This window comes from Lygodium microphyllum, chromosome 1, assembly GCF_053477565.2.
Source record: "Lygodium microphyllum isolate KBCC chromosome 1, Lygodium_microphyllum_v1.1.10, whole genome shotgun sequence".
Taxonomy (NCBI): domain Eukaryota; kingdom Viridiplantae; phylum Streptophyta; class Polypodiopsida; order Schizaeales; family Lygodiaceae; genus Lygodium; species Lygodium microphyllum.
In genome coordinates, this window is record NC_141135.1 from 12799027 (window position 1) to 12820950 (window position 21924).

Consider the following 21924-nt stretch of genomic DNA (forward strand, 5'->3'; position numbering starts at 1 on the left):
AAGGGTGTCACATGAAAGGACGCACCCAAATCCAAAAGCCAGCACTGCGCATACATAAAATGTGTCTCAGAAGCCTGTAAGGCAACACATGAATAAGCTGCAAGTATGTAATCCTCATCTGAATAAGTGACATGCATGGCATTAACCTCTTCTATCTTCACACTAGAATTTGCAGGTACAATACTGCGCTTAGAAGACTTTTCTTGCACTTTCTCTTTTCCCTTTTCCTTGCACTTATCATTGCGCATCTTATGGCATTGTGGCCTAATATGTCCTACTTTCCCACAATAATGATAGGTGAGAGCAGACTTCCGTCCACATGACTTACTAAGGCCACATGACTTTGACTTGGTCTTCTGAGAGTCCTTGCCCTTATGATCATTAACAAACCTGCCATGTCTGCCACCTCTAACTGTCAATGTATGTGAAGAGCGGGAAGCATCATTGTTTCTCCTCTTGATTGCCTCAGTCAATAAAGCACTCTCAACATCTTTGATTTTCAGCCCATCAAGCTTGTTCGTGCATATGGCAGTACGGAAGACATCCCATGATTCAGGCAAGGTGCCAAGCAGAAACAACGGGTGCAAGTTGTCTTTGAACTCAATACCTCTAACAACAGATTCTTCATGATAACATGAAACTAACTGAAATGAGATGATATGGATGTCCCCTCCTTCATATGAAGGTCCATTAAGTGCTTTAGCCAATACATCTGTGACGCAGGACTTTGCTGCGCATAAAGCTCCTGAATCTTCTCCCATAAATCCCATGCACTCTGATTCTCATATTCAACAACATTATGATCGACCTCTTTTGAGAGTGACAAGATAATGGTAGACTTGCATAGCTCATCAACTTCCATCCAAACATCATCATCCATATCCTCGGGTTTAACACCCTTGAAACACAAGGGGTTTAATCTGCAACTTCTGTACCAAAATCTGCCATATTTGGGACTTCCAATACCCATAGTTGGTACTATCCAACTTGGAAATGTTAAATAGAGCTATGTCTTTCAGACGACCAGCCATACTGTCCCAAATCAAAGTAAAAAAGTAAAATTGCATGTTGCTGTAATTAGCAGAAAATGCACTAAAACCACTACTAAAATTGATTGAAATAGTGGATATCACTAAGAGAACCACCTGTCCACCAAATATGACCAAGATAACATCAAACAGTACACATTATCCTCATACAAGTGCTCGAAATCTGCAGATATTAGCTTGCTGGAATAAATGAGAAGAGTATGTAAAACTGTCCCAAAGTGAAGCAATCACTGATACATATGTCACTGCAACTGCCAAGTAGCAAGATACATCCAACAATGAGTGTCAAGGGACAAGAAGGTACCAAGAATTGTCAAACCAATAACCTGTCAAGCAAGATACATCTCATAGGTCTAGAAGTCATGCATGTAATGGGTCTCAGGGTAAGAGAAGAGACCAAGCACAAGCACAACTGATAGAGCCAGAAGCAAATGCATAACCATCCAAGATGCATACAAAATTGACAAACCTATGATAGAGATAGGTGCCTACCCCAATAGGCATATCAAATGAGCCCACTACAGACTAACTGCAGACATAAAGCTCTCAAGAGAGCAAATGCATGTAATTGTCCCACAAGCTCAAGCTCAAGTGTAAGTTAAAACCTTATGTACATTCGAATATGCCAAGAGGCTCCCACAGGAAGTAAAGTTAAATGCAAATAGAGCAAGCAATGCTTGAATACATCGAGTACATAGCATCAGACATTCCAAATCCCAGTAGGTACATCCAGAGCATAAATCCCAAACTATCTCAGACCCGTAAAGCATAGGCCTAAAAGTATTCAAATAGCATGTAACTGAAAACCAAATGTAATGCCTAGTAGGTCCAAAATGCTCAAATATATCCAAAGACAAAGCTCCAAGTGGCTGTCATGCATGAGCAAACCAAGTGGTAGCCATATCTGACCAAAGCATAAATGCAAGAGGCCTAAATGTCAAGTAGTGACAATAGGCATAAACCGGTCCAAAGCATACCAACTCAATCCAAATGCTAGTGAACGACGACCAAGACGGAGCCTTATCCAAGCTCAAAAGCATTCTGAAACCAAAAAAAAAAGCATTTTACAATCTCTAAATATATTGGTATGATAATTCAAATCTCCGGTAAACACCTCATATCCAAGAACCAATGCATACACCAAGTAAATGAGCTTCATCCCATTGTATTACAGCAGCATATTCATTGTCAAATGAAGCTCAATCGTTGCCCAAATCTGCTCCAAATCAGTCCCAAATCATAGACATAGCATCCCATAACATCTGAGCATCATCGGGCATCAATAGGCATCAAACGGGCAATGCCAAGAAGTATCAAACATCAAATGTCAAGTGCGGCCCTATTTTTGACAGTCTTGAGATTGTGTATACAGCAATGGTTGAAAGTGGAAGCACTCGTATCAATTGTTGGGAGCCAAGAACCAATGCCGAGGAGTTCAAAGATGATCGCGAAGCTTGCAAACAATCCTGGGAAGCTGAGGAAGGAGCCCGAAATGCCAGAAGTGGATTAGCCCAGCCCCCTAAAAATACACCGCATTTTGCGCTCGCTGCTTCTAGGGGTTGGGGAGTCTTCAATAGTGCTACCGAGCACTTGGAAATGATCAAGGGGCTCCAATGTAGCCCTGTAAGGTGCCAAATGAAGGTCGGGAAGATTGGGGAGGAGGCAGGAGATCAAAACATACCTGCAAATGAAGGTGCCATGGCTGCCATTGAAGCTCGAGTTGAAGCTCTTCAAAACCAGGCTGCTGGGGCAAGCTTCAATGTCTTTGCTCTAATACCAGTTGAAAGGGAAGTAGAACCCAAGAGGAAGAAGCTTGGGGGTGAGAGCTATGGTGGATGGAGAGCAAGAGCAAGAGAGAGAGAGAAACTCAAAGTGGAAACTCCAACAACCACAATGTGTGGCCGGGCCTTCCTTTATTCAAACTATCACTAAAAGAATAAAGAATAAGTGACTGTGATGGGCACCCGCCACCTGCAATGTGCAGTGGCGGGTACTATCAGTGTAGTAAAGTGTAGTAATACATGGGTGGCTAGGCGGAGGTGCCTTCGCCCCCAACAGAGACAAGACATAAAAAGGCTTGAGGTCCAATGTGTCTTGGCTCTTGCCAACAGAACTAGGATAGGATCAAATGATAAGAGGGAGAGAGTGCTAGATGTTGAGATGACCAGCTCAACACATGCGGACATTGATGATGGACCGCCTGGTTAGATGGGTCCACACATCTACACTTAGCACGTTGGTGGTCATTATAATTCTCACATGGCCACTGACTCATTACTTATTATATTCAGGTTGTTACACCTATTTACAAGTGGCATAGTTATAGCGCCAGTCGACTAGTGTAGCCAGTCAACCAAAAATCTCAGATTGCAATGAGATTTGGTGTACACGAAGAGCGCTATGTATTCTGCATAAAAACCCTTTAGGGCTTATCCGTAGTTATTTTGGGCATTTGAGGCCGTTTCAGGCCCCGTTTTAGAGCCGCAAGGTTGCGGACAACAGTTTCACGGTACACTGTGACTTCGATTGTATTGACCGAAAGTGGGTGCACAGGTTACAGATTTCAGATCTGTAAGTTCAAAGGTGTTTACCAGCGAGTAAACACAAGGTTTATCTGCAAACTGGTTTGCAGATTGCATGTATTGTTGAGCAGACAGTGAAAAAGGCTGTCAAGTGTATTGCTGTGCACTATAGATCGAGGGTTGCAGAAAATTTACTTGCTATTGGTATTAATTTTGTGATAATGGCAGAGAACAGTGGAAGCCCCATCATTGAGAAGCTCGACAAGAACAACTATCCTTCATGGAAGTTCTGTGTCACGAACTTCCTTATTGAAAAAGGCCTCTATGAGTTTGTTTCAGGTGAAGAAAAGGAGCCGGAGGTGAGTGATCCTCCAATTCCAGAAGAGACAAAGGCACAGAAGGAATGGAATGTAAAAGATAAAAAGATCATGTATTGGTTGTCTGCAGTAATTGACAATATATGTTGGGACATATTAGAAATGCGGAGAATTCATATGTAGCTTGGACCGTACTTGAAAGTATGTTTTCTGTAAATACAAAGGCACGAAAGATTCAACTCAAGCAAGAGTTGAATACATTGAAGAAAGGGAAGATGTCTATCAATGAGTATGCACTGAAGGTAAGGAGCATTGTAGATGCATTGGTAGCGATTGATGCAATGCCCGATGATGATGATTTGGTGTCGTCTACCTTGGGTGGACTTAACAATGAAAAGGCTTGAAAGTCTTTTGTAACTTCCATATATGTCAAAAGCCATTTCCAGATTTCGATGAGTTGGTCTCCCTTATGATCGAAGAGATCAACATTGCAGAGTGAGACATCTGAAAGAAGTGGTGAACAGGTCTAGGCTTTCTACTCCAGTTCAAGAAGGGGATGTGGCAGGTTCTCCTCAAGGGGTTGTGGTACAGGACGTGCTAGTGACAACCAACAAAACAGATTGAATCAGTAATTTGGAGATATGCAGGTTTCAGGAGGTCATGGTAACTTTAGAGGCAGGGGGAGCTTTAGAGGAAGAGGCAGATGGCAGAATAGAGGTTCTAACAACTTTGGTATTGTGTGTCACTACTGTGGCAAAACAGGTCATATTGCAGCTCAATGCTATGCTAAGAAAGATGATATCCACAGTGGTAAGTTACAGCAAGGAAACTATGCATCGTCTTCACGACAGAATGAAGACAAAAATGAACGTCTATTTGTTATGCAGCATATGCTGAATGTTGTTACAGGAAAGGGAACACATGATGATGTTTGGTATGTTGATTCAGGTGCATCCAATCATATAACTGTTGAGAGATCGAGCTCCACTTGCGATATGCCAGGGTGACCGTTGTGCATTTATGTCACCGACTTGTCAGTTGCAGATGCGGTTGGTACACCGCCCATGAATAATAGCTAGACGACAGCTATCCTTATCTACTCTAGTTCGTGGCTCAGTTAGTATGCCACCTTAGTTAGTTGTCTTTGGTTTGAGACCCATATATAGGGTTCTTCTATTTCTTTGTATGTGAATTCTTTTTGGCTTCCACAACTAAGAAGAGAAAAACAGTTTTCAGCCTCCACCTTTGTGTGTATTCCCCCATTGTGCAAGCAAGAAAGCTACAAGTGAGACTCCTTCCTTCTCTCCCACAATCTTGACAATGACCAGCCATGCAGAATGGTTTGGAGAGATGTACGATTTGCAAAATACAGATTATGTGCAGATGGGTGATGATTCATACCACCCAATTTCACATGTTAGGAAAGTTCCCTTGTCCTTGCATGATGGTAAGACAACGAGTCTTTCAGATGTATTACATGTGCCATCTATTACAAAGAACTTGGTGTCAGTCGGTCAAATGCTAGAGTAAGGGCTGCAAGTCAAATTTAATGCAAAGGGTTGCTTTGTAGAAGACTTCAATGACAAGTGCAGGTTAGTTGCAAAGGGAAGTAGAGTTGGACGTATGTTTACTCTGGATGCTGGAATTCCTACTATGAATGTTGCTATGTATGCTAAAGGAAAAGGTGTTGTTGCAGACATTGAAATTTGGCACAAACGCATTGGATATGCAAATGTACAAAGGCTGAATTTAATGCAGTCCAAAGGGTTGGTTACAGGTTTGCCTACATTTAGAGTTGCAAAATTTTATAAGGTATGCGAAGCATGTCAGTTTGGTAAGCAGGTAAGACAATCCTTTTCACATGACAGAGATGTAAGCAGAAATATCCTTGATGTTGTGCATACAGAAACTTGGGGGCCTACACAAAATGTATCTCTTGGAGGCAGTTCATACTTTGTCACATTCATTGATGATTGTTCTAGAAAGCTGTGGGTATATTTTATGAAGAAAAAGAGTGAAAAGTTTGAGCACTTTAGAACTTTCAAGGCTGCAGTTGAAAGAGAAACAGGCTTGAAAGTAAAGTGCTTGAGGTCAGATGGAGGGGGAGAGTACCTCTCGAATGAGTTCAGTGATTTTTTGAGGTCTCATGGGATAAAGAGACAGTTCACATGCAGGTATATCCCACAGCAAAATGGGGTTGCATAAAGGAAAAACAGGCATATTACACAAGTTGCACGTGCCTTGATGGTGGCTGAAAAGAATATGCCTAGGCATTTTTTGTCTGAGGCTGTTCATACTGCTGTTTATATTATGAATAGAACTCCCACAGCTGCAGTTTATGGTATGACTCCTGAAAAATGCTTTACTGGCAAGAAGCCTAATGTATCGTACTTGAAAGTGTTTGGCTGCATTGTCTATGTTCATGTGCCAGATGAGTTGCGGAAGAAACTAGATCCAAAGGCTGAAAAGTATATCTTTATTGGATACTCTTTTGAGCAGAAAGGGTATCGCTGTTATAACCCTGTCACATGTAAGTTCAGAGTGAGCAGGGATGTCATCTTTGATGAAATGAGCGATTGGTATGCATCTAGTGGTGATGCATTGGATGATGATGATGATAATCATGACACTCATGTGCAGGTTGAAAAGCAAGAATCACAGACTCTTAGTGGACCAGAGACATCATCTAGTAGTCCTTGGTCTGGGAGACTAAGGAGTAGCTCTACATCTTTAGATGCATCTAGTAGCACTACAGGTAAAGACAAAGGAAAGAATAAAGTGTCAGATGGCATTGATGCAGTTCTTGATGGAAACTCCAGTGGCTCAGAGAGCTTGGATGATGAGCTTGGCATTCCTTCAGTGAGAACTCCAGGTGTGCAGAGAGCACATGTCAATGCAAAGACTCCATTGAGTGATCCAGTGGTACGCAGATCTAGCAAGGTGAGATACCTTGTTAAAAGATTTGGTTTTGAAGGTAATGCAGCTCACCATTATGCTTATATGGTGAAACTAGTTGAGGATGTTGAGCCCACTTGTTTTGAGGATGCTGTTGGTCATACTCATTGGGATGCAGCAATGGATGAGGAGATGGCTGCATTAGAGGCCAATAAGACTTGGGATCTAGTATCATTGCCGAAAGGCAAGAAAGCTATTGGATGTAAGTGGGTTTTTAAGATTAAGCACAGTGCAGATGGTTCTATTAGTAAGTACAAAGCTAGGCTGGTTGCAAAAGGCTATGCCCAGACATATGGCATAGATTATGATGAAACCTTCAGTCCAGTTGCTAGGATGGCAACTCTCAGATGTGTGATTGCTTTGGCAGCAGCCAAAGGTTGGAGGTTGTAGCGAATGAATGTGAAGAATGCCTTCTTGCATGGTGATTTGCAGGAAGAAGTGTATATGGATCAGCCAGTATGTTATGAAGATTTAGAGCATCCCACGTATGTGTGCAGGTTGAAGAAGGCGCTCTATGGGCTCAAGCAAGCACCTAGAGCATGGTTTGAGAAGATCAGAGAGTATCTTGTCAATATTGGCTTCTATGTTTCTGATGCTGATCACTCACTTTATGTGAGAAAGGGAGATGCAGGTTTGGTCATCATAGTCATCTATGTGGATGACTTGATTATTACAGGTGATAGTGACAGTGGGATTGCTGAAGTCAATGATTTTTTGAAGAAGAAGTTTAAGATGAAGGATTTAGGTGAGCTAAGAGACTTCCTTGGCATTGAGGTGATAAGATGTGATGATGGTATATGGCTATCCCAAAGACAATATGGCTTGGATATGTTGTCCAAGTATGGTATGACAACATGCAAACCACTTTCAGTCCCGTTGGAGCAGAATGTAAAGTTGAGTGCTAATGTTGGGAATGAGGTAAAAGACCCTACTATGTTCAGGAGGATAGTGGGAAGTTTGATCTACATGACCATTACAAGGCCAAACTTGAGTTACACTGTTGGTCTTGTGAGTCAGTTTATGCAAGTACCTAGAAAGCCACATTTGGATGCAGTCAGACGCATATTGAGATATGTGAAGTCCACATTACATTATGGACTTTTCTATGAGCCAGGTATAGATGTACAGGTGTTTGGATACACAGATGCAGATTGGGCTGGTAGTATGTCTGATAGAAGATCTACGAGCGGATACAAGTTCTCTCTTGGTAGTCAGCAGTTGCTTGGAGCAGCAAAAAGCAATCTACAGTTGCTTTGTCGAGTACAGAGGTTGAGTATAGAGGTGTTGCTGTTGTAGCATGTGAGATAGTATGGCTACAAAAGTTATTGGCTGATTTAGATGTGCAGATGGAAGGTGCAGTTGTCATTTATTGTGACAACATGAGCAGTATACAGTTGGCTAGGAACCCTATGTTCCATGCGAGGACAAAACATATTGAGGTACACTACCACTTTGTGAGAGAGAAGGTACTAGCAGGTGAGATTAACTTGGTGTATGTCAGCACACAGGATCAGATAACTGACATCTTCACAAAGGCATTGGGTAGAGAGAAGCTTCAAAAGTTTCGAAGCTTACTTAGAGTTGCAGAGATGTAGTTGAGCTTGAGGGGGAGTGTTGAGATGACAAGCTCAACAGATGCGGACATTGATGATGGACCGCCTAGTTAGATGGGTCCACAGGTCTACACTTAGCACGTTGGTGGTCATTATGAATCTCACATGGCCACTGACTCATTACTTATTATATTCAGGTTGTTACACCTATTTACAGCTGGCATAGTTATAGCACCAGTTGACTAGTGTAGTCAGTTGTGCATTGTTTGACTTAGTAGGCCGCTTTCCTTTATATTGTATCTTATCTATACTTTGTGTACATTGTAAAGAGTATGGAAGAAGAAGAAGAAACCAGCAACAAAACGTTTTGGCCTCCATCTCTCTTCTTGTCTCTTGAGTGAGCTTCTCCTTGTGCATTCTGTGTGTGTTCGGTGCAACATCTTGAGCAAGTCCCCCCACCACGCAATTCTTGACACTAGAGGGAAATCTTATGCTGAGCGAGCTTCTTACAAAGTCAATCTTAGATAATACAACTGTAGAGTAGAGTAGTATAACCCTAGCAACTACATTGCTATCAGGGCTAGGAATCACCCCAAACTCTAAGAGCCAAACCAAGATACTTGTAGTTGCTAAGCAACTCAAGAAGTATTAGCCGTACAATGATCCATACAGCTTCATAGAGAATTTTGAGCAAGTATGTGAGGCGAATGATCTCACGGACCTTGCTCAATGTGCACAAGATTTTGGACTTTGCCTACGAGATAAAGGATAGATATGGTACACTAACCTAGATAATGTAGAATGTAATATTTTTAATAACATTAAGAACCTATTCATTAAGAGATTCTTTGAGGCGGGATACTCCAATAACCTCATTGTTAGGTTGATGAATGTCAGCCAAAGGGACAAGGAGGATATCCAAGACTATGTCACTATGGAGTTTCTTTAAGAGAATTCCAATGGCATAATGACCTAACAAATGAGTAGTCTCCACTATATTTATGAAAGGAATCTAAAGTGAAGAGCTTTACAAGGCCTTAGTGAGCAACTCAAACCTATACAGGGACATTTTAGCTAGGGTCTTTGAAGAAGCCATATGTGTGGATGACCTACTCAAGGAGAGAAGCTTAAGAGCCACAACTCAAAATAACACTGCCTCTAGATCCTCAAAGAGAGCTACAACCATTAGCAAAAGTTCTAGCTAGAGCACATAGGACAAGGGAAAGAATGTCGACCAGAGCTAGGAGTCGGCAGATATGAAGCTAGAGTTGGCTAAGTTTCAAGAGATGATGAGAAGGCCCACATGACCTCACATACAATTGCATGCATTGCGAAGAAAATCACCCTCTAGTTGAGTACCTGGATCTTAGATCAAAACCATGTGCTAATTGCAATAGGTTTGGCCATGATGCAATGCATTGTAGATTGCCGAGATGATTCCCATACCCACAACCATACAATCAACCATATTACCTAGGGAATAGGCCATCGAATTTTAGTAGGGGACCTCCATTAGGTCTCCCAACGTCCAACACCTCAAAGCCAGTTGTCCCTAGGATGCACATCAACCCTACAAGAAGGATACCCAGATTACTTGGACCCATTGTGACCCATCCACCAAGTGACACTTCGATACATTACATAGAGGAGCCAAATGAGGATGAAGGATATATAAACCCTTACATCTCATATAACGAAGAGGGTAACCCTATCTTGATGGATTTCAAACCATTGCTAGTGAGTGGCATCAGGTAGGGGAAGAGATAGAGCTCTAGGAGGATAGAACAAAGAACCCACTTGTGGTCACCCAAGGCATATCTCATCTCACTGCCCCAAAAAAGGGAGCAAGACTATCAAGACAAGGCCCCAGCCTAAGATCTTTAGAGTGTGAGATCACACACTTGTATACTCAATGCCCTAGGTGGAAAAGCTCTACTATTTTGGCAATCATACCTTCTCTATCATTGTAGCTATTTGCAATTGAGACACTTGATGGTGAGGCCACACCAATTCCGTTGAATGTCATGACCCAAGCACAAACTAAGTAGGTCAGTATTTCAATACCTGGACCTAGCAACCTTAACATAGCTTCAATAGGGAAGAAGGAGAAAGAGGGTTGAGGCAAAGGTTACACTCAAGATAGATAGTACCACCATATTACCCAAGGGGAAGCAAGTCACGAATGGAGAAAAGTGGAAACATTTGCTCCTAAGACAACATAAAAGGGGAGTGCCAAGATTGGGGAGTATCTAGACCCAAGGCACCAATTGGAAGTAGTAGATAAGGTCAAGGAGTGGGTGAGAAAAGCCCAAGAGCACCTAAAGGATGCTGAATCTATCATTGAAGACGAGATTGATGAGCTCTCTAGCATGAGCACACTAATCTCACCTATACGGGTAACATCAAGAGATGCATCCGCACCCATGTAGCACCACATAGACAAAGCCTAGATGCCTCAAGTAGGTAGAGTGCCTGAAATCACTGGCAAAAGAGAGTAGAGCCTAATGAAAAGAAAGTGGTTGGCAATCTACTCATGATATTGATATCAACCCTTGTGACTCTATCTCTAGGAGAGTTGCTTATGTAGAATCCAACACTATGGCAAGTGTTGAAGCAGTGGGTAGAAGGACCTAACGAGCTTGGAGCAATTGACTTGGTTAACCATGATGTAGCAATGCAATTACCAAGCTTAATCCTAAACTCAGTGCCTAAGACCTTGCATGTAGACGCTTTTTTGGAAGACATAGAAATGCATGTAGTTTTACATGTCATAGCATAAGGGGACGACACAAGAAAGGAAATTGTAGATACATGAGAAGGAGTCATCATACTCAGCCCCATATAGTCCTATAGGCCTAGGATAATCCACCTATCGAGACTGTAAAGTTTAATGTCATGTTGGCTAACTAAATGAAGGTTAGACCATTTGGAGTACTAAAAGATTGGCCCTTGAAGATAGCAGGAGTTCAATTCTCAATGAACTTCATAGTCATGAAAGGGAGTGGATTATGACATCCTGCTAGTTTGACTCTGGATGCAAAACAACACATGAGTGATAGAAGATTGGAGTAACAGTCTAATATTCTTAGGCAATAGATCAGAAGTTGTAAGAGTCGAGATGGACACCTGGAAGACCACGTTAGTCGACCTAGATGTCATCTCTATCATCTTGAAAGGAGACTCACAAGTCAAAATTTCCTACGGGCCATTAATAAAGTATATCCCTTCCCCCAAGGATGAGTGGTATTGGATGCATGTGCTAGCCACCATTGATCTACCATTCTTAGATGATAAGGAGGATTAGAAGCAGGCTATGATAATAGCCAAGGAGTCCCATAAAGCCATACAATCCACATCTGCCAAATAGTAGGACCCTCCCAACAGTACCACTCTCTGTATGATGGCTAAGAGCTCTAGCACTCGACCAAAACCTGTCCCTTTCCACATTCCATCTAACAAATTTGAGCTCTAGGGGATTCTTGAACACTTGACAAGAGAGCTAGCTAGTAACTGAGCTGCTAATCTCAAACCCTTCAAGGACCTCATGGAGGAGCTGAAGTAGCAATGGACCAAGGTGCATGACTTGAACCTATTATACAATTGGGCACTAATCATGAACGAGAAGAAGGCTGAGATTGGAAGCCTAAGAAATGACAAGCAGTTAGAATATGATGATTTAAATGACGAGTACGAAGACTACTACTCTACAAATGAGGAAAGTGAGGAAGAGGTCGAGACAATAGAGTATGATACATACGATGGAGTGATTGAGCAGATATGAGTAGAATCCAAGCCACAAAAAGCCAACATCTTTAAGTTCGAAAGAGTAGTCATCAGGATGGAATGTGATTGTACTTGGTTGGACCACCTGGGTGTAATAGACTATGAGCAAGATGGATTAGTTCAATCTAGTACTGCACCACTCTTTAGAACTAAATTGGCCTCAGAGTTGTGACCACTAGGGGAACCTCCTTCTTCTAGCGAAGGTTGTGAGCTTAACTCTGAGTTGGAAGTGAACTCCAAAAGCAATTTAAAAATACCCCAACCACCTAAGACCAAACACACCAAAGGGGACCTACCAATCCACCTAAGAAGGCATAGGTAGTTGAAGAAGGAAAAGATGAGGCAATCAAAGGGGTCAAAAGCCAAGAGGCATATGATACTTTGTCAAAAATGTATAGCACAAATACGCAAGCCAGGAAAATGCAGCTCAAGCAAGAGTTGCACAATGTGCAAAGAGAAAGTATGAGTATCAATGACTATCACATGAAGGTGAAGAAGATTGCAGATGCACTTGCTTCCATTGGGTCGCAAGTGAAAGATGATGATTTAGTTTTCGTGACCTTGAATGGTCTAGGAAAGGATTATGCACAATTCCGAACATCCATTTCCGTCCGTGAAAGATTTCTTGATTTTGAGGAGTTGATTGCTCTTCTAATTTCTGAGGAGCAGAGAAATGGTGGTGCATCTTCTTCAAGAGGAACTTCAAAAGAAAATGTCTTCTACTCAAATGCTGGAAGAGGTAGAGACAGAGGTAGAGGAGGCCGATCTGGAGGCCGTGGTAGAAATCAGAATATGCAGCAAACTCAAGAAAACCAGTCCTATGGAGGAGAACGTGATAACTCTAGAGACAGGGGGAGCCAAAGAGGTCGTGGTGGATGGCAAAGAGGCCAAAATGTAAACAACAATGTTGAATGCTACTACTGTGGTAAAATGGGTCATATGGCTAAAGACTGCTATAAAAAGCAGAATGACATCATGAATGGAAAATTGCAACAAGGAAATTATGCATCTTCTAGTAGACACGGTGATGATAGAAATGAGCATTTGTTTATGGTGCAGCACATGAACAATTCTGTGACAAGTGTAGAAGAAAGCAACAAAGTGTGATATGTTGACTCAGGTGCGTCAAACCACATGACACGTCATTCAGAATGAATGCAGGATGCAAGGAAAATGGAAAAACTAGGATTTGTGGAGACTGGTGATGATACTGTAGATCCCATTGTGCAGATTGGAAAAATTCATTTGTCTATGCAGGATGGGAAAAAGAAATACGTGTCAGATGTATTTCATGTCCCGAATATCACCAAGAATCTGGTTTCTGTTGGTCAAATGGTTGAGCAGGGCTTGCAGGTCAAATTTAATCCTCTCATAGATGCTTTGTTGAGGATATGAAAAATAAAGGTCGCTTGATAGCAAAAGGAAAGAAGAAGGGCAGAATGTTTACGTTGGATGCAGACATGCCTGAATTGAGTGCATCAATGTTTACACATGGGATCGGTGTAGTTGCAGATATTAACATCTGGCATAAACGCATTGGTCATGTTAATGTACAGCGACTTAAATCAATGCAGGCCCAAAATATTGTTGCAGGATTGCCTAAATTCAAGGTTGCAGAATTACATAAGGTATGTGAAGCCTGTCAATTCGAAAAACAGGCAAGGAAACCATTTCCTAGACATGTTCAAGATAGTAAGAAGCCATTGGAATTAATCCACTCTGATGTATGGACTATTAAAGCTGCATCTATTGGAGGCTATCATTATTTTATTACTTTAATTGATGACTATAGCAGAAAAGTTTGGGTGTATTTTATGAAAAAAAAAAGTGAAGTTTTTGGGCATTTCAAAACTCTTAAAGCTATGGTTGAAAAAGAAACAGGCCTGCAAATAAAATGCCTAAGGTCAGATGGAGGGGGAGAGTACTTCTCAAATGAGTTTGCAAGGTTCTTACAGGAGCATGGCATAAAGCAGCAATATTCATGTAGTCATACCCCACAGCAAAATGGAATTGCAGAAAGAAAAAATAGGCATATTGGAGAGGTATCTCGTGCCATGCTCAATGAAAAAGACCTACCAGATTTTTACTGGGCTGAGGTAGTTGCTACAGCAATCTACATAATGAATAGGACTCCTAGTGTAGCAATATATGGCATGACTCCAGAGAAGAGGTATACAAGTAGAAAACTAGATATTTCTCATTTGAAAATTTTTGGTTGCATTGCCTATGTTCATGTGCTAGATGAGTTGAGATCCAAGTTGGATCCAAAAGCTGAGAAGTGCATCTTTATTGGTTACTCTCTGTAGTAGAAAGGGTATAGGTACTATAACCCTTCTACTCGTAAGTTTATAGTGAGCAGAGATGTTTTTGATAAGATGAGTAGCTCGTATAAACCAGTAAATGTGATTGATAATGTAGATGCACAAAATGGTAATGCTGCACAGAATTCACAGCAGCTGTCACAAGATATTAGTGGACCTAGAGTGTCCTCTAGCAGTGGTTCACATTCTTTGCCATGGACAGGCAGATTGAGATCAGGAGAATCTTCTTAAAGCAATGCAAATAGTGGTATGCAGGTATCATGAAAAGGAAAAGAGAAGGTAGATCAGCCCATGTTTGATATGAATGCAGGTCACTCTTATGTGGATGGTGAATCCAGTGGCTCAGAATAGAGCATTGATGATGAGTTGGGTATTCCTTCTATTGTTACACCTGGAGTAAGAAAGACCAGGGATGTTTTAAGAGCACCTGAAAGTGAGTCTACTTTGCGTAGGTATACCAAAGCTAGGTATCTTGTGGCTAGGCTAAAATATGATGGATTTACAGCCATTCACTATATCCATATAATCAAAGTGATATAGGAACCAGAACCCACTTCTTTTGAGCAAGCCATGGGAAAAGAAAAATGGGAGAAAGCCATGGATGAAGAAATGGATGCTTTGGAAGCAAATGCTACATGGGAATTTGTACCTTTGCCTAAAGATAAGAATGCAATTGGTTGTAAGTGGATTTATAAGGTGAAGCACAATGCAGATGGTTCTGTGAACAGATACAAGGCGAGATTAGTAGTCAAGGGGTATGCACAAACATATGGCATTGATTATGAAGAAACATTCAGTCCGATTACAAGGATGGCAACCGTAAGAGCAGTCATTGCTATGGCTGCATCAAAGGGATGGTCTTTACATCAGATAAATGTAAAGAATGTCTTATTGCATGGTGATTTGCAAGAAGAGGTCTATATAGAGCAGCCACCAAGTTATGTGCATACTGTTCATCCTAAGTTTGTTTGCAGGTTGAAGAAAGCCTTGTATGGCTTGAAACAAGCACCTAGAGCATGGTCTGACAAGATAGGATAGTATCTTGTTACTATTGGCTTTCAGATTTCCAAGGCAGATTTCTCACCTTATGTGAGAAAAACAGAGAAATGTATTATGCTGCTTGTAATTTATGTTGATGATTTGATTATCACAGGTGATAGTGATGAAGATATCCTTCATGTGAAAATGCTATTGAAGCAGAAGTTTGAGATGAAGGATTTGGGAGAGCTGTGTTATTTCTTGGGCATTGAGGTGATAAGATCATCAAGTGGGATATGGCTCTTGCAGAGGCAGTATGGATTGGACATGCTGTCCAAATATGGGATGATAGGCTGTAAGCCTATTTCAGTTCCTTTGGAGCAGAATGTGAAACTGAGCGCAGATGCAGGTGAGCTTCTGGAAGACCCTACTATGTACAGGTGCATAGTAGGAAGTTTGATTTATATGACTATTACCAGGCCAGATTTGAGCTATGCTGTTGGATTGGTAAGTCAGTTTAAGCAGGCTCCAAGGAAACTGCATTTGGATGCGGCTAGACGCATACTCAGGTATGTGAAGTCCACATTGTAGTATGGACTATTTTATGAGACTGGGATTCAGATACAGTTGCATGGATACACTGATGCTGATTGGGATGGTAGTATTTCTGATAGATGATCTACCAGTGGATATGTGTTCTCTTTTGGAAGTGCTGCAGTCACTTGGAGCAGCAAGAAACAGCCTACAGTTGCCTTGTTGAGTACAGAGGCTGAGTACAGGGGTGCAGCAATGGCTGCATGTGAGGTAGTTTGGTTGCATAAGCTACTTTATGATATGCATCAGCCTACAGGTGGGCCAGTTGTCATTTATTGTGACAATATGAGTAGTATACACTTGGCAAATAACCCAGTCTATCATGCTAAAACAAAGCACATTGAGGTGCATTATCACTATGTGCGGGAGAGGGTTTTACTAGGTCTTATTGATCTAGTTTATGTCAGCACAGAGGATCAGGTAGCGGACATATTCACGAAGGCATTGGGCGCAAAGAAGCTACGCAAATTTAGAGACCTGCTTGGTGTGCAGGAATTGGGATTGAGCTCGAGGGGGAGTGTTGAGATATCGAGCTCCACTCGTGATATGCCAGGGTGACCATTGTACATTTATGTCACCGACTTGTTAGTTGCAGATGCGGTTGGTACACCACTCATGAATAATGGCTAGATGACAACTATCCTTATCTACTCTAGTTCATGGTTCAGTTAGTATACCACCTTAGTTAGTTGAGTTTGGTTTGAGACCCACATATAGGGTTCTTCTATTTCTTTGTAAGAGAGTTCTTTTGGCTTACACAACTAAGAAGAGGAAAACTGTTTTCAGCCTCCACCTTTGTGTGTATTCCCCCATTGTGCAAGTGAGAGAGCTACAAGTGAGACTCCTTCCTTCTCTCCCACAATCTTGACACTTGGTGGGAGATAAGAGGCAAGGATAGACAAGCAAACCAATAGAAGGGCTTGCTAAGGTCAAGAAACTTAACTTGGCAGGGGAAGGGAAAAAGCCTTGACCCATGTTCATAGTAGATGACATGACTGAGAAAGAGGAGGCTAGCCTCATTTCTCTCTTGCGAGAGTATATGGATGTGTTTGCTTGGTCCTTAGATGAACAACAAGGAGTAGATCGGGGTATCGTGACTCATAATTGTTGAGATGACAAGCTCAACACATGCAGACATTAATGATGGACCGCCTGGTTAGATGGGTCCACACATCTATACTTAGCATGTCGGTGGTCATTATGACTCTGACATGGCCACTGACTCATTACTTATTATATTCAGGTTGTTACACCTATTTACAGCTAGCATAATTATAGCGCCAATCGACTAGTGTAGTCGGTTATGCATTGTTTGACTTAGTAGGCCACTTTTCTTTATGTTGTATCTTATCTATACTTTGTGTACATTGTAAAGTGTGTGGAAGAAGAATAAAAAACCAGCAAGAAAACGTTTTGGCCTCCATCTCTCTTATTGTCTCTTGAGTGAGCTTCTCCTTGTACATTCTATATGTGTTCGGTGCATCATCTTGAGCAAGTCCCCCCACTACACGATTCTTGACATGGTATCAGAGCTGCACCACTGATTGAAGCTAGTTTTGAAGGCTAAAGCGAGAGAGGAGCCAAGGATTCAAGCAAGCAAGCAACAGGTAAGAATCTTTTCCATTCTCTACTTCTTCTCTTGGACAGTGCCTGTGGAAGCACCGGAAGCAAGGCAGAGCAAAAATCTCAAATTGCAGTGAGATTTGATGTGCGGGAAGAGCGTTATATATTCTACAGATCAGCCCTTTAGGGAGGTATCCGCTGCTATTTTGGCCATCCGAGATCATTTCAGGCCCCGTTTTAGACTCACAAGGTTGCGGACACAGCAGTTCGAGGTATCCTGCAATTTCAGCTCAGTCTGCCGTATACAAGTGCACAGGTTATAGATTTCAGATCTATAAGTTCAAAGGTGATTACTAGTGAATAAACACAAGGTTTATCTGCAAAATGGTTGCAGATTGCATGCATTGTTGAGTAGATAGTGAAAAAGGCTATCTGGTGTATTGCTATGCACTACAGGTCGAGGGTTGCAGAAGATTTGCTTGCTGTTTGGTATTAGTTTTGTGATAATGGCAGAGAACAATGGAAACCCCATCATTGAGAAGCTCAACAAGAACAACTACCCTTCATGGAAGTTCTATGCCACAAACTTCCTTATTGGAAAAGGCCTCTACGAGTTTGTTTTAGGTGAAGAAAAGGAGCCAGAGGTGAGTGATCCTCCAACTGCTGCTGCACAAGAGACAAAGGCGCGGAAGGAATGGAATGCAAAAGACAAAAATGTGATGTACTGGTTATTTGCAGTCATTGATAATACGATGTTGAGACATATCAGGAATGCAAAAACTTCACATGCAGCTTGGACAATTTTTGAGAACATGTTTTCAGTAAATACAAAGGCACAAAAGATTCAACTCAAGAAAGAGTTGAATACATTGAAGAAAGGAAAGATATCTATCAATGAGTATGCACTGAAGGTAAGGAGCATTGTAGATGCCTTGGCAGCAATTGATGCAATGCGCGATGATGATGATTTGGTGTCGTCTACCTTGGGTGGACTTAACAATGAAAAGGCTTGGAAGTCTTTTGTAACTTCCATATATGTTAGAAAGCCATTTCCAGATTTCGATGAGTTGGTCTCTCTTATGATTACTGAAGAGATCAACATGCAAAGTGAGACATCTGAAAAAAGTGGTGAATAGGTCCAAGCTTTCTACTCCAATTTAGGAAGGGAACGTGGTAGGTTCTCTTCAAGATGCCATGGTACAGGACATGGTAGTGACAACTAGCAAAACAGATTGAATCAACAATTTGGCGATATGCATGTGTCAGGAGGTCCTGGTAACTTTAGAGGTAGGGAGAGCTTTAGAGAAAGAGGTGGATGGCAGAACAAAGGTTCTAATAACTCTGGTATTGTGTGTCACTACTATGGCAAAACATGACATATTGCAGCCCAATGTTATACTAAGAAAGATGATATTCGCAGTGGTAAGTTGCAGTAAGGAAACTATGCATCATCTTTACGACATAATGAAGACAAAAATGAACGTCTGTTTGTTATGCAGTATATGTTGAATGCTGTTATAAGAAAGGGAATACATGATGATGTTTGGTATATTGATTCAGGTGCATCCAATCATATGACCAGCCATGCAGAATGGTTTGGAGAGATGTAGGATTTGTAAAATACAGGTGATGATTCATGCCACCCAATTTCACACATTGAAAAAGTTTCCTTGTCCTTGCATGATGGTAAGACAAAGAGTCTTTCAGATGTATTACATGTGATATCTATTACAAAGAACTTGGTGTCAGTCGGAGCAAGGGCTGCAAGTCAGATTTAATGTAAAGGGTTGCTTTGTAGAAGACTTCAATGACAAGTGCAGGTTGGTTGCAAAGGGAAGTAGAGTTGGACGTATGTTTACTTTGGATGCTAGAATTCCTACTATGAATGTTGCTATGTATGCTAAAGAAAAATGTGTTGTTGCAGATATTGAAATTTGGCACAAACGCATTGGACATGCAAATGTACAAAGGCTGAAATTAATGCAGTCCAAAGGGTTGGTTACAAGTTTGTCTACATTTAGAATTGCAGAATTTCATAAGGTATGCAAAGCATGTCAGTTTGGTAAGCAGGCAAGACAACCCTTTTCACATGACAGAGATGTAAGCAGAAATATCCTTGATGTTGTGCACACAGATATTTTATAAAGGAAAAGAGTGAAGTGTTTGAGTACTTTAGAACTTTCAAGGCTACAGTTGAAAGAGAAACATGCTTGAAAGTAAAGTGCTTGAGGTCAGATGGAGGGGGAGAGTACCTCTCGAATGAGTTTAGTGATTTTCTGAGGTCTCATGGGATAAAGAGACAGTTCACATGCAGGTATACCCCACAGCAAAATGGGGTTGAAAAAAGAAAAAATAGGCATATTGCAGAAGTTGCGTGCCTTGATGGCTGAAAAGAATATGCCTAAGCATTTTTTGTCTGAGGTTGTACATACTGCTGTTTACATTATGAATAGAACTCCCACAGTTGCAGTTCATGGGATGACTCCTAAAGAATGCTTTACTGGCAAGAAGCCTGATGTATCGTACTTGAAGGTATTTGGATGTGTTACATATGTTTATGTGCCAGATGAGCTAAAGAAGAAGCTTGATCCAAAGGCAAAAGAATGTGTCTTTATTTAATACTCTTTAGAGCAGAAAGGGTATCGCTGTTATAACCCTGTCACATGTAAGTTCAGAGTGAGCAGGGATGTCATCTTTGATGAAATGAGTAGTTGGTATGCATCTAGTGGTGATGATTTGGATGATGATGATGATCATGATACTCATGTGCAAGCTGAAAAGCAAAAATCACGGACTCTTAGTGGACCAGAGACATCATCTGGTAGTCCTTGGTCTGGGAGACTAAGGAGTAGCTCTACATCTTCACGTACATCTAGTAGCATACAAGTAAAGACAAAGGAAAGAATAAAGTGTCAAATGGCATTGATGCAGTTCTTGATAGAGACTCTAGTGGCTCAGAGAGCTTGGATGATGAGCTTGGTATTTCTTCTGTCAGGTCACCAGGTGTACAGAGAGCTCATAGTAATGTAAAGGCTCCATTGAGTGATCCAGTGGTACGCAGATCTAGCAGGGTCAGATACCCTGTTAAAAGATTTGATTTTGAAGGTTATGCAGCTCACCATTATGCTTATATGGTGAAACTAGTTGAGGATGTTGAGCCTACTTGTTTTGAGGATGCTATTGGTCATACTCAATGGGATGCAGCAATGGATGAGGAGATGGCTGCATTAGAGGCCAATAAGACTTGGGATCTAGTATCATTGCCAAAGGGCAAGAAAGCTATTGGATGTAAGTGGGTTTATAAGATTAAGCACAATGTAGATGGTTCTATTAGTAGGTACAAAGCTAGGCTGGTTGCAAAAGGCTATGCCCACACATATGGCATAGATTATGAAGAAACCTTCAGTCCAGTTGCTAGGATGGCAACTGTCAGATGTATGATTGCTTTGGCAGCAGCCAAAGGTTGGAGGTTGTAGCAAATGGATATGAAGAATGCCTTCTTGCATGGTGATTTGCAGGAAGAAGTGTATATGGATCAGCCAGTACGTTATGAAGATTTAGAGCATCCCACGTATGTGTACAGATTTAAGAAGGCGCTCTATGGGCTCAAGTAAGCACCTAGAGCATGGTCTGACAAGATTAGAGAGTATCTTGTCAACATTGGCTTTTATATTTCTGATGCTGATCACTCACTTTATGTGAGAAAGGGAGATGCAGGTTTGGTCATCATAATCATCTATGTGGATGACTTGATTATTATAGGTGATAGTGATAGTGGGATTGTTGAAGTCAAGGATTTCTTGAAGAAAAAATTTGAGATGAAGGATTTAGGTGAGCTAAGGTACTTCCTTGGCATTGAGGTGATCAAATGTGATGATGGTATATGGCTATCCCAAAGACAGTATGGCTTGGATATGTTGTCCAAGTATGGTATGACAGCATGCAAACCACTTTTAGTCTTGTTGGAGCAGAATGTAAAGTTGAGTGCTGATGTTGGGGATGAGATAGAAGACCCTACTATGTTCAGGAGGATAGTGGGGAGTTTGATCTACATGACCATTACAAGGCCAGACTTGAGCTACGCTGTTCATCTTGTGAGTCAGTTTATGCAAGTACCTAGAAAGACACATTTGGATGCAGTCAGATGCATATTGAGATATGTGAAGTCCACATTACATTATGGACTTTTCTATGAGGCAGGTATAGATGTACAGGTGTTTGGATACACAAATGTAGATTGGGCTGGTAGTATGTCTGATAGAAGATCTACTAGCGGATACATGTTCTCT